Source organism: Mesocricetus auratus, unplaced genomic scaffold (genome assembly GCF_017639785.1).
Source record: "Mesocricetus auratus isolate SY011 unplaced genomic scaffold, BCM_Maur_2.0 Super-Scaffold_100676, whole genome shotgun sequence".
NCBI lineage: Eukaryota > Metazoa > Chordata > Mammalia > Rodentia > Cricetidae > Mesocricetus > Mesocricetus auratus.
The window spans coordinates 181,233,041-181,247,215 of NW_024429266.1; the positions used below are offsets into that span (position 1 = coordinate 181,233,041).

Genomic DNA, 14,175 nt, shown 5'->3' on the forward strand with positions numbered 1-14,175 from the left:
TGTGGTTACCAGGCATGCACACTGACACACGCAGACAAAACACCCATACACATAAAATAAAAGTTTTTTTAAAAATGCCGGGCGGTGGTGGCGCACACCTTTAATCTCAGCACTCGAGAGGCAGAGGCAGGCAGATCTCTGTGAGTTCGAGACCAGCCTGGTCTGCAAGAGCTAGTTCCAGGACAGTCTCCAAAGCCACAGAGAAACTCTGTCTCGGAAAAAAAGAAAAAACAAAACAAAAAAACACATTCACATATTCCCTCCATGGGTCAGAAGTTAGAAGTACAGAAGTAATATGTACAGCTGAACTCCAAAGGAGTTAATTGTCATGTGGGAATTCACTTTAGAATTGATGGTTACTGCAATATAGGTAAGTAGGGGGTGCTCTAAGTGTACAGACTGGGGGTGGGTATGATAGCACATGTTGTCTTAGTTATGGTTTCTATTGCTGTGAAGAGACCCCATGACCAGGATAACTCTTATTTAATTAAAGGGGTGACTTACAGTTGTAGAGGTTTAGTCTGCTTTCCCTACGGCAGCGAGCATGGCAGCTGGGATCATGGTAGTGTGCAGGCAGACATGGTGCTGGAGAAGTAGCTGAGAACTTTACATGCTGATCTGAAGAGGACAGGAAGTGGTCTGTCTCACTGGGCGTGGCGTGAGACTATGTGAAACCTCAAAGCTGGTCTCCAGAGACGAACTTCCTCCAACAAAGCCACACCTCCTGCTGGGTGGTGGCAGCACACACCTTTAATCCCAGCACTTGGGAGACAGAGGCAGGCAGATCTCTGTGAGTTCAAAGCCAGCCTGGTCTACATTGTGAGTTCTAGGACAAGCCCCAAAGCTACACAGAGAAACCCTGCCTCGGAAAACAAAACAAAACAACAACAACAACAAACGAACAAACAAAGCCACACCACCTAATATCGCCACTGCTTTTGGGGGCCATTTTCTTTCAAACCACCACACACACCTTTAATCCCAGGCCCCCAGTAAATGGAGCGGAAGGCTATTGTGTTCCAGGTCAAGGTTGGGTTATGAGGCCATGTCTCAACGCAAAACAAGTCCTCCAAAAGGAGAAGGAGGAGGAAGAAACAAGAGCAGCAACAACAAACCAATGGGCCAGACAAAACAACAAACATCAACAAAGACCAGAATAGAAAAGAAAAACAGTGGAAGGGAGGTGGGGGGCCGTGTCTACTTGCCAGCTGCATTCAGGGCATGGAGTAACCGGCAGCACATTCTAACTGTAGCGGCCGTTCAGGGAGTAGAAGCGGTGAGGCGCTTACTGGTAAACACCGTGACTCTCTTTGGAATCTTCTGGGTCTATGATGTTGGGAGGAATAGGGGACCTCAGTGTGATAGTCCAAGGGAATGTCTGTCTTATTGCTACTTCCTATTACTGAGAATTTACATGGGACCCAGTTTGGTCATGGACATGTAAACGCCAGCTCTCCATCCCTGCCTTTTCCTGGGGAAACAGGCCACCCACGCAGCATTCTGCCGCTCCCTGTTTGTGAATACTCCTCTCTCAGCGCGCTGAGGGCTGGGAGAAAAAGAAAGCGAGGAGAGGACTGTCGTTTAGTTTGGACACAGTCTGCTTTGACCTGGTGCAGGGGCACCGTGGTTTCCCAGAATGCAGATAAAAGGAAAAGCAGTTCCAATGAAAGCGCTTGGCATCGTGCTTAATGTGGACTTCGGCTTATCGTCACCACCAGGGGCTGGGGGACCGGAGATAACCATCTTTCCCTGGTTCAGGGTCATCATCGGACTCCACAGCTCTCCCCCTCCCTTTCATCTCTCGCTCCATCGTGGGCCTGACTCCTCTTTTATGCCCCTTCGGTTGGGCTTTAATCTGGGGAAGAAGAGGCTACTAAAGCGCCATGTGCCATATAAAAAAAGATTTATTAATTGTATGTGTATGTGCCGGTGGGAGTTTGTGTGTGCCACGCGTGTACAGGTGCCCCAGGAGGTCAGAAGGTGCCAGATCTCTGGCACCAGAGTTGTAGGTGGTTGTAAGACACCTGATATGGGTGCTGGTTACTCAGCCCGGGTCCTCTGCAAGAGCAATTAAGTGTTCTTAACCAATGAGCCATCTCCTCGCCACACTGTGCGCTTTGGCAGGACTGATGTCCCACACGACGGTGCCCCTCGCCTTGCGGATCACAGTGTGCACAAGAACTACCTTTCCCGTGCAAAGCAAACGGTGTTCCTGGGAGCTGTGCAATGCAGACACCTTGGTTTCACTCTGAGACTCAAAAACAAAGCAACAGATCTCTTGGAGACAACATCAGCCACCTGATGAAGACCAGGTTCTGACTAGACATTTAAACTGATGAAAGAAAACTGTCCCTGACCTGTCAAGTCTTGTTATTGTTGGCCCGAGGCCCAGGGTCTTTTAATATAAAGGCTTCAAAATGTTTCCTATCTTCTCTTTCAAGCTTGACATCCACTACTCCCCACCATGAGCATACATCTGGGCAGATGGATAACCTGGAAATGCCTTATGCCATCCTGACTCCATTCCATACTTCAGAAGTCCCTCCCAACTGAATGTCTCTCCCTGGAACAGTGGTTCTCAACCTATGGGTCGCGACCCTTTGAGGGGCCAAATGCCCTTTCACAGGGATTGCCTAAGACCATTGGAAATATCAGATGTTTACATTATGATTCATTACGGTAGCAAAATTACAGTTATGAAGTAGTAATGAAAATAACTTTATAGTTGGGGGATCACTACAGCCTGAGGAGCTGTTCAAGGGTGGAGCGTTGGGAAGGTTGAGAACCACTGCTCTAAAGTGCCGAGTCCACTGGGCCTCTAGCTAAGCCTTCCTTGCCAGCCCAGCTCTGAGACACTCCACCATCCATTCTCAGACTTTCTTTAATAGTCCCCGTTACTCAGCCAGCACAGATGGCACCGCTTAGGAACAATGGATTCAGCAGGGGCAGCACAGCTCACGTCTGTAATCCCAGTGTTGGGGAGGTGGAGAAAGGAGGATCGCCAATTTGAGGGCAGTCTATGCTAGATGCTGAGAAGCTGTCTGAAACACTCTAATTAAAGGTTGGTGGTGAAGCTCAGTGGTGGGGTGCTTGCCTGGCACACACAAGGCCCTGGGTTTGGTCAGACACCACAGAACCAAAACCAAGCCAACTGAAACAACCACAGCTTCCTACAACCCTTAGAGGAAAGGTCCTTGTCATCCTGAGGCCATGTACCATCTGATCCCAAACTCTCTTGCAGCATGACATCGGGGTTACCAGAAGACATCTAGGACAGAGTCTTCTGTGTTGACGTCCACTCCACCATGGTAGGTGCCTGGCCGAAACACAGTGGCCGGAAGGCACACGTGCCACACTGCCACGCCATACTGCCGTGCCACACTGCCATGCACTGTCGTTCCTTCCCTTTTGTCCCGTCTCTACTAAGCATCCTGAAGGCAGAGCTCTGACTTCTGCTTGCCACCTGCGGGTAGGCTCCAGCGCCTCCAACCAGGTGAGTGTGTTCATTGTGTTTGCTGACAGCATGAACACGGAGTGGTAGGAACAGCACTTTCAGGCTTTCCCACTGGGCAGGTTCCAAGGCAGAAATGAGTAACCCTTGTTTGCCTGGACACATCTGTGGATCAGACAGGGCACCAGCGGCCCCAGCCTGTGGAATTCCCCTGTGCAGCAGGGCTCCTCCCGCCACCACCGTCGCTTTCTGAGCTGCTCACGTGGGAATCTGATGTGATGTTCTGCAAGTGGCCCTTCCCTCACACATCTGCCCTGAGAGGACCGTGCAACTGAACGGACTGCTTGCCCCCAGAGAGATCTTCCCAAAAGACTTACAGCAGTATGACTTCAGGCTGCTACATTCCAAACACTGGACAGACACTGAGGAGATGGAGTTAAATATTCTAAACTTACCTCATCCTCCCCCTCTCTTAAGGGTGTCCGTGCTGCTCCTCGTCCAAAGCCCAGTCCTTCTCCATATTTGGGAATCTGAAATGGGCACTAGGGGCACAGCCCTGTCTCCTCTCACTGTCTGCTGGGAGCTGTAGTTCTTTTGGCCTGTAAGTGGGCTGTCCTCCTCAAGGGGACATCTACCAGCAGGAAGCCTGTGTCCACATGGGAGACGGAAAGGCACTTGTAGGAGTCTGGCCTGCTCTTTTCAGCTCTTGTTTTAAGCAAGGTTGTGCTCTTGTACAGGTTACAGTCTCCTAACCTGTAAAATGGGAATAATTACCTCTCCCTTTTCCTACTTTTCAAATTGTTCGTGGGTAGGGTAATTAACCAGCATCTGGGAAATCCTTTGAGCTCATTCCAGCATGGAGTCCTTTATAAAGGAAAATTGTTATCTCTATAGGGGCAAATATTAATTTTGATTACCTAATGGCTTTCACAAACCAACCCTGCCCACACATCAGGAGGATGCGATTTAATCCCTCCTATGTCTTTCACCCACCCTGTATTTAAATGGTTTTCCTTCACCTCTTTTTACCTTGTTTCATCATCTACAGTTTTGTGTCCTCAAGAATTAGCTCTTCTTTCTCTACGAAAAGAAAGAAGAGCCAGTTTGCTGTGTGAGAAAAGCCAGGAAAGTCACGATGATGAAGGACTTGCTTTGGGAGCCGCTGGCTTCAGCTTCCTTCTTCCTAGCTAACGTTGAAGCGCTCAGCTGTTGTGGGAGAGGAAGGAGCTACCAGTCTCCCTGCTCTTTAGTGACTGGAGGCTCCATGGTGTGGCGGGACAGCAGCAGACAGCAGCGGCGTGCTTAGAATCCTGGCTTGGAGACCTCAGGTCAAACATTTAACCTCTCTGGTCTCTGTTTCTGTCCCCGTAAAACTGAGAGGTCACAATATATACTAAAATGTTTTGCAAGATGCTGTAAAAGTGGTATAAGAAGTTAGGTATGGCTGGTAAGATGCAGTGGTTAACAGAAGGGACTTCTAAAAAATTAGTTCTCATGTAGCCCAGGCTAGCCTCAAACTCTTTATGTAACTCCTGGTGCCCCTGTTCCTCTGTTCCCCAGAGCTGGGCTTGCTGATGTGTATTGCCATGCCTGGTTTATGCAATGCTGGAGATCAAGCCCAGGGCTTCATACATGCCAGGCAAACAATACAAACTGAACAACATCCCCACCCAATAGAAGGGACATTAAAGTCAGATACACCAGATTGAAATTCCCCTGGGTTTGCCCATGGAAATTTGATAAAATTTTTTAGTCTACTTAAGCCTAAATTATGTTTTTTTTAAGATATAACTGAGACCAAGTGTGTAATGAACCTAGCTTAGTGCACACTCAAGCTATCCTAACACAGCTATGATTGTGACTGTCAAGTAAAATAAGATGAGGGGTCGGAGAGATGGCTGCTCTTCCCGAGGTCATGAGTTCAATTCCCGGCAACCCCGTGGTGTCTCACAGCCAACTATGATGTGATCTGATGCTCTCTTGTGCCATGCAAGTATACATACACAGCACTCATACATAAAATGTAGATAAACTTTAAAAAATTAAACAAATTATTGCTAAAAATGTGAAAATGCTTCTTGAGTTGGAAAGTTCTGCACAAATGAGTAAGGTCATCAATCTTCAACAGAAGAGAAGAAATAGAGTTCTGGAATTTTCCTTCTAGTTTCATGACCACAAGGCCCAAGATTATTACTTAGCTACAGAGAACTACAAACACATAAATCATAGCGTTAACAGCCTTCATGAGTTCTTGTTTTAGGTAGTGGGTACTACTAATATCCAATAGAGTGCTAACAAACACTCCCAGCACACAGTGTGAGTGGGTGGAGGGCAGAGCATAATTATACATAATTTCACAGATAGGCTGTATTCATTAAATGTTAAAGGTCACTTTGAATGGTGGGATTTCCTGTTATTATTCTCTTTGCACCTGAGGGATCTTGATAGAGTTATTTTGACTTTGGGTATATTTCATTTTAACAAGAATGACAAAAGGATAAAAGACAGCTGTTTCTGGACAGCTAGGTCTCAGGTGGAAAGGATGGAAGGGAGGGGCCTGAGTGCTCCTTCAGGTCTCAGAATGTGTCCCTAGGAAAGGAGAATGCAATCTCTGGGATCAAGGAGAAGATCCTAATGACAGAAAGTCAGAGAGAGGTGGGGGCCCTTCTAGACATCCCTAGAGCAGGGGTGGGGTGGGGTGGGGTGGGGTGGCCTGTGTGCCCTTCCCCCTCCCTGCTGTTTGCTTCATGGGCTGTGATAACATGGTGGTTTCAGTCAGAGCCTGTGTACACATGCATTTCCTTGTTTGCTATGGTAACACGGGATTCCTGTTTTTCTACCTCTATTCTTTGTGGTCCCTTGGATCCTGGCTGTCAGGGAAGAGGACGCTGAACTCGCCCACACATTCACATTGCCCCCATAATCAACCTTTGTCCCGAGGGATTAGGGCAAGGGTGTGGTGAGCCTACCTGTAATATGCCACCATTGCCTGCAACACTTGGAGCCAGATGCCCAGGAGGGAACACACTCCTCAGCAGGACACAAAACAGAAGGGGTGACAGCAGTGTGCCTACTGTGCATGACACGCTTCTCTCCAGAGAACTTTCCATAGGCAAGTCTGTATGTGCCTGGAGACAGCTTGTCTGTGGGGATCCCATCCTCTTCTGAGAACAAGAGATGTGGGACTGGGACTGGGAAGGCTGTTTGTTGTTCACACACACACACACACACACACACATATACACACAAATACACACATACACACACGAGCACACACACATGAGCACACACACAGACACACACACATACACACAGAGATATGGACACACACATACACACACATACACACAGAGACATGGACACACACATACACATATACACACAAATACACACACACAGACATGGACACACACATACACACACAAGCACACACACACAGACACACACACATACACACAGAGATATGGACACACACATACACACACATACACACAGAGACATGGACACACACACATACACATATACACACAAATACACACATACACACACACAGACACAGACATGGACACATACACATATACACACAGAGACATGGACACACACATACGAGCATACACACAGACACACACACAGACATGGACACACACACATACACACACAGAGACATGGACACACACACATACACACGCACAAAGACACGGACACACACATACACACATACACATATACACACATACACACAGAGACATGGACACACACATACACACATACACATATACACACATACACACACATACACACACAAACACACACAGAGACATACACACATACACATACACACAGACACACACACAGACATGGACACACACATACACACACATACACACAGAGAGACATGGACACACATACAAGCACACACACAGACATACATAGACACACACACATGGACACACACACATACACACAGAGACATACACACACATACACACACACAGAGACATGGACACACACACGAGTACACACACAGACACACACATACACACACACAGAGACATAGACACACACACATACACAGACACACACATACATACACAGAGACATGGACACAGAGACATACACACAGAGACATGGACACACACATACACAGACATACACATACACGTGAGCACACACACAGACACGAGCACACACACAGACACACACACATGAGCACATACACAAACACATACACACACATATACACAAGGACACATACACACACATAGGAGCACACACGCACACATAGAGACATGGACACACACATACGAGCACACACACACAAGCGCGCGCACACACATACACACACAGAGACATGGACACACACACATACGAGCACACACACACAAGCGCGCACATACACAAGGACACACACACATATAGGAGCACACACACACACACACAAGCACACACACCTGAATACAACTTAAGGAAGAGCCCAGTATATTAGCACTTCAGCACCAAAAGCCCTTGTCCATGTGTCCCACCCCCACCATGGTTAAGTCACACAGTTCCAGTTGTATCATTTAAACAGTCTTTGTTTTTGTTTTTGTTTTTCGAGACAGGGTTTCTCTATGGCTTTGGAGGCTGTCCTGGAACTAGCTCTTGTAGACCAGGCTGGCCTCGAACTCACAGAGATCCACCTGCCTCTGCCTCCCAAGTGCTGGGATTAAAGGCGTGCGCCACCAACGCCCGGCTCATTTAAACAGTCTTGACTTGATGATATTTCCTAGAGGTGTGCTGAGAGAATCCCAGGGTGGGTGACTTTCCTGTTGCCTTGGCTATACAGAAATAAAACCAACCAGACTAGATCTTAGCTGTGTAATTTGTTACTTTGAAATGAAGGAAACTGTTATTGGAGATCTGTCTATCTACATATCCATGTATGTATGTATGTATGTATGTATGTATGTATGTATGTATGTATGTATCTATCCATCCATCTATCTACCCACCCATCTACCTATCTAATATGTATATGTCTCCAGACACCTGTGGTCTTCGTCCTGTTAATCTCCAATATTCTACCTCAGTTCCCTTGACTGTAGTATACGGCTCCTTCCAACCCCAAAGCTGTTTCCTAGAAAACAAGGAAAAGAATTAGTTCAGAAAGGACACTGAAAATTACTTGTAAGCAAGAAGGCAGGTTGGGGTAGCAACATCTGGAACGTATTAAAAATCCCCTTCCTGCTTTCTGAGGCAGACTCTTGCTACAGCCAGCCTGGCCTTGAGCTCCTGATCCTCCTGCCTCAGCCTCCCGAGGGTTGGGGCAGATGTTTCTCTTTTCTCTGGAGCTGGGCAGGGTGGTGTCCTATATGTCTTCACTTATTGCTCTCCAGCCAGGTGTTCCAGCATGGAGATGCAATGGTGAGAACTGTTTGGAGAGGTTCGTCCAGAGCACTTCATGTCTGCTGTGTTGTACCATGCTGAGGAGCACAGGGATCCAGACATGAGTGAGACCCGATCTTTGTCCTTAAGAAGGACACTAATATGGGAATGATAGAATTAAAAGGAAATATGGAAATTGGGAAAGATGTATAGGAGAGGTATGAAAAAAGTCCAGCCCAAGTGGGAGTTTGCAGGAAGGAATAATGAACTTGAACTCAGTGCAGAGGAGAGCATTTTACTTCTTTGGCAGCAGGGTCAGGTTGAACACTAGTCCTGAGAGCATCTATTCCGTATTCCAAACAGCTGTCTCTCTGTCTGTCTGCTGTGAGATTAGGTCACCTGAATAGATCTTCAAGGTGGATGAATGAAGCTTTGTGTGTGTGTGTGTGTGTGTGTGTGTGTGTGTGTGTGTGTGTGTGTGTGTGTGTGTGTGTGAAATAGTCTCATTATGTAACCCTGGATGACCCAGAATTTACTATGTAGACCAAACTGGCCTCAAATTCAGAGGTCTACCTGTCTCTGCTTCCTGAGTCCTTGGATTAAAGGTTTGTGACACCACCCCTGGTTTATTAATAACTTTGCTGTTGTTATTTTATTGATATTGGATATAGAATAGCCAAGGCAATGCTGGGAAATTTGTTAAGTTGGAAGCTTTGTCATCAAAGACAAGGATTTGGAGTTCAGGCCGTCTCAGCTTTAGTAGAGACAGTAAGTAGGAACAACAACAACAATAATTATGGCAGTTTAAATTAAAATACAAGGGAAACCCTTCCCTTCATCCAGTAACAATGTTGTTTGCCTTGCATGGCTGCTGCCAAGTGCAAATAAGACACGCATCAGGGGTTTCGAGGAGCCGATGTTACATCCTCAGTAAGAAGGGGACTCTGGGGCCCGAATGCCCAAGTCATAATGCTAATGATTAAGATGAGTTCTGCCAGCCGGGCGTCGGTGACGCACACCTTTAATCCCAGCACTCAGGAGGCAGAGGCAGGCAGATCTCTGTGAGTTCGAGGCCAGGCTGGTCTACAGAGTGAGTTCCAGGACAGCCTCCAAAGCCACAGAGAAACCTTGTTTCGAAAAACCAAAAAAAAAAAAAAAAAAAAAAAAAAAAAAGATGAGTTCTGCCTTCAGCAGTCTGAAGAGCACCCAGCATAGAGTCAGTGCCATGCTGCATCAACTGAGACATCATTATGTCGGTATCCTCTGCAGGAGGAGTGCAACTGTGGTGACCACTCTCTAGGCACAGAAGTTGAATTTCCACTGCATCTAAGTGGGGAGGAGAAAACAGGAGCACCGAGTTCTCCCCTGTGCCCTGAGTCTCAGCTTTACCAAAGAGCCACAAAAATGCCTGAGAGGTCTAGAGCAGGAAGGCACACCCTTGAAGTCTTGGGAAAGCCTTCTCTCCACCCTGCCCTTACTTGGCTTTCACCAGGCCAAAGGTTCATGCACGGTGGCATCTATCGCCTGTGAAGCATGGATAAAGATAGCCTGTACTGAGGACCAAAGGTTGGCTGGAATCTGTGGAGAGGGCCGCTGAGGAGACAGTTTACTGGCTTGGAATGATGGGCCAGGCTGACCAGAGATGTGAACGCATCTGACTTTGCACAGAAGCGTCTAGCTAGAGTTGGATTCCAGGCTGAGGATGTGTCTCAGTGTGCAGACGGCTTTCCTAATATGCATGAAGCCCTGAGTCCAATCCCCACGACCATATAAACCGGGTGTGGTGACATAAGCCTATAATCCCAGCACTCAGGGGAAGTTCAAGGTCGTCCTTTGCTACATAGCAAGTTCAAGGACAGCTTGTTCTTAAAAGTAGGATCACAAAGATTCCAGAGCCTGGAGGTGAAGAACACTTTCCGTTCCTTACTTGAGCCTGAATATGTGACACCAGTCATTAGCCTGAAGGATGCCACAGATTTGGAATCTCCAGATGCTCAGCTGCATGTGTGTATGTGGCATGTGCTAGTGCCCACATCCTTAGAGAAGTCTGACGCACAGGGAAGTTGGATAGTTACATGGAGGTCAGCCAGCTTTGTCACAGACAGAACCAAGAATGTAACCAGAGTCTCACTTTTCTTCTGCCACAGCGGGGTGCCATGCTGTAGCTACCTGCATGTGAAGAGCCGAGTCCTGAGGATGGCCCCTAGAAGGAGGAGCACTGCATCATCACAGGAAGGCACTAGGAGCTGGGATAAGACCAGGAGACAGGTGTCTCATTCCCCCTGCTGGTTTTCCCGAAGTGAGAAAATCCCACCAATACAGATACTAACGCAGGCCAGGCCTTGCTGATGGGGAGAACTGTGCTTCGTTCTACTCCTGGTATTTCAAGGATGAGCGAATGGCAGGAAGGTAGGTGCTTCCCAAACGTCCCTGTATCAAGGGCCCTGAGTTAGGAAGAAATCTGGCTGCTCAGGTGTAGTATGTCATGCATGTTCACTTTCTCATACACAGAACAGACTGGCACTGGAGAAACTGGGCATACTCAGAAACAGGGGACAGTGGGTCACTGCAGGGGTATGCTGAGGAGTCAATCTGCCAAAGGTTAGGCGCTGACATACAGACCACTATGGAGCCCCAAATGCATAGCTGAAGGTCAAGTGAAACAAATGAAGCACAAGCTTATTTTCATTAACATTTATTATGCATATTAACTGTAAGAAATAATGGGTTTCATTGTGATGTTTTAACACATGCATTTAGCACACATTGACACAATTTTATTTTTATATGAGTTTAGCACATCCCACTCCTGCTTTAAATAGCTTGACCTCATTCTGATTATTGTACCACTAGGAAAATTTGTCTGGTAAGGAAGATTTAAAAAAAAAAGGCTAGTCTGCCATCTGCTGGACAAATCTGGAATAGTGGAAAAATTTGTTAGGTAGTAAGAAAGAAGTCTCCTGGCCTCAATCACACAGTGGTGACTCTATTTGGTGGCAGCCTCAGTTTGCTTATGTTGTCGTCGTCGTTGTCTTCTTCTTCTTCTTCTTCTTCTTCTTCTTCTTCTTCTTCTTCTTCTTCTTCTTCTTCTTCTTCTTCTTCTTCTTCTTCTTCTTCTTCTTCTCCTCCTCCTCCTCCTCCTCCTCCTCCTCCTCCTCCTCCTCCTCCTCCTCCCCCTCCCCCTCCCCCTGATTATTATTATTATTATTAATTTTTGTTGCCGGCCAGTGGTGGTGGCACACACCTTTAATCCCAGCACTTGGGAGGCAGAGACGGAGGATCTCAGTGAGTTTGAGGCCAGCCTGGTCTACAAAGTGAGTTCCAGGACAGTCAGAACTACTACACAGAGAAACAAAACACAAAACAAAACAAAATTTGTGTTCTATTTTTTGCTGCTCTCTCAGCTCTTACTGTTCTGACCTCTTAGGCCAGAGGTTGACATTGGGTATCTTCCTCTATTGCTTTTCAATGTATCTTTTGAGATTGGGTGTCTCACTGAACCTAGAGATCATTGATCTGGCTATCTTGGGTATTCAGTAAGTCCCAGAGATTTTCCTGTTTCCACTTAAGAGGCCTGGATTACAGGTATGTGCCACTGCACCTGTTTTTTTTTTTTTTTTGCTTTGTTTTGTTTGTTTTTAATATGGCCGTTGAGAATCCAAGATTAGGTCCTCATTCTTGCAACTGATCGTCAGCTGAGTCACCAACTGAACTACCTCCCAATTTCTGCTCTTCTGAGTTTTCAAGGTATACTTTTTTTTTTTTTTTTTGGTTTTTCGAGACAGGGTTTCTCTGTGGCTTTGGAGGCTGTCCTGGCTGGTAGTCCAGGCTGGTCTCGAACTCACAGAGACCCTCCTGCCTCTGCCTCCCAAGTGCTGGGATTAAAGGCTTGCGCCACCAACACCCGGCTTCAAGGTATACTTTTAAACTCGGTTTAAGGGACTAGAGAAATGGCTCAGAGGTTAATAGCAGTTGCTGCTCTTCCACAGGACCCAGGTTTGGAGTTTCAACACCCATACGGTGGTTCACAAACATCTGTAACTCCATATATTGGGGGATCCAATATAACACCCTCTTCTGGTTTCTGCAGGCACCAGGCATGCATATGACACACAGACATACATGCAGCAAAACACCCATCCACATTAAAATTAAAAAAAAAATCAGTAACTCAGTTTGAGAAACAGATGAGCTGTTATGTTTTGCAACCTCATAATTATGTTATTACTAATGATCTTTATCATTTAATGTTCATTGGAGGCAGAGCTGACGGAATATTTTGGCAGTCTCAGTCTACCCAATTCACATGCCAAGTATCTTTGCTTTGTCTTAGTGTTGGCTTCAGGGAGTAAATGTTGTCTGTTGCGGAAGAGGGTCTCCTCACAATGACACAGAGAATATGTTGGCTCCAAACGTGATGTTCCAGATAGTGAGCCCTAATAACAAGGACCGTGCACGGCAAAAAGACCATGCTTTCTGTGTGTTCTGTCTCTGTCTCTGGACTTGCTTTTAGAAAACAAAGACCATGTTTTCTGTGTGTTCTGTCTCTGTCTCTGGACTTGCTTTTAGAAAACAAAGACCATGTTTTCTGTGTGCTCTGTCTCTGTCTCTGGACTTGCTTTTAGAAAACAAAGACCATGTTTTCTGTGTGTTCTGTCTCTGTCTCTGGACTTGCTTTTAGAAAACAAAGACCATGTTTTCTGTGTGTTCTGTCTCTGTCTCTGGACTTGCTTTTAGAAAACAAAGACCATGTTTTCTGTGTGTTCTGTCTCTGTCTCTGGACTTGCTTTTAGAAAACAAAGACCATGTTTTCTGTATGCTCTGTCTCTGTCTCTGGACTTGCTTTTAGAAAACAAAGGCAAATGTATCTATTGCGCTGGTCTCTCCATGGTTGCCTCCATCTCTCTTCTCTTTCTCCTTAGTCTTTATCCTCTGACAACACCATTAACTGTATTTTAATGCTTAGATGTATGTATGCACACATGTACGTATATATTTAGAAACTGGTGTTGCCCAGGCTGGTCTCCAATTCCTGGCCTCAAAATAATCTCTCCACAGCAATTGCAGGAGTAACTGGGTCTAAGACATGTACATTTTTTTGTTTTTGTTTTTTTTGAGACAGGGTTCCTCTGTATTGCTTTGGAGGCTGTCCTGGAACTCACTCCTGTAGACCAGGCTGGTCTGGAACTCACAGAGATCCGCCTGCCTCTGCCTCCCGAGTGCTGGGATTAAAGGCGTGCACCACCACTGCCTGGCTGTACATTTGTTTATTAATAAACTTTTGTTTATTTTTGTTGTTTGTTTCCTTCTGTTATTATACAAGCTCCTGAAGGCTCTGTCCTTGATTTCTGTGATACCCT

General features: G+C 46.3%; 1 long non-coding RNA gene across 1 annotated transcript in view; it reads right to left on the minus strand.

The window, feature by feature from the left end:
- The window catches only part of LOC121137248, a 31,560-nt gene extending 30,939 nt beyond the window's left edge, over window positions 1-621 (minus strand). The window contains exon 1 of the long non-coding RNA XR_005874491.1: window positions 505-621. This is a non-coding gene — a long non-coding RNA (uncharacterized LOC121137248). The remainder of the gene's footprint in view (window positions 1-504) is intronic.
- Window positions 622-14,175: the final 13,554 nt, after the last annotated feature.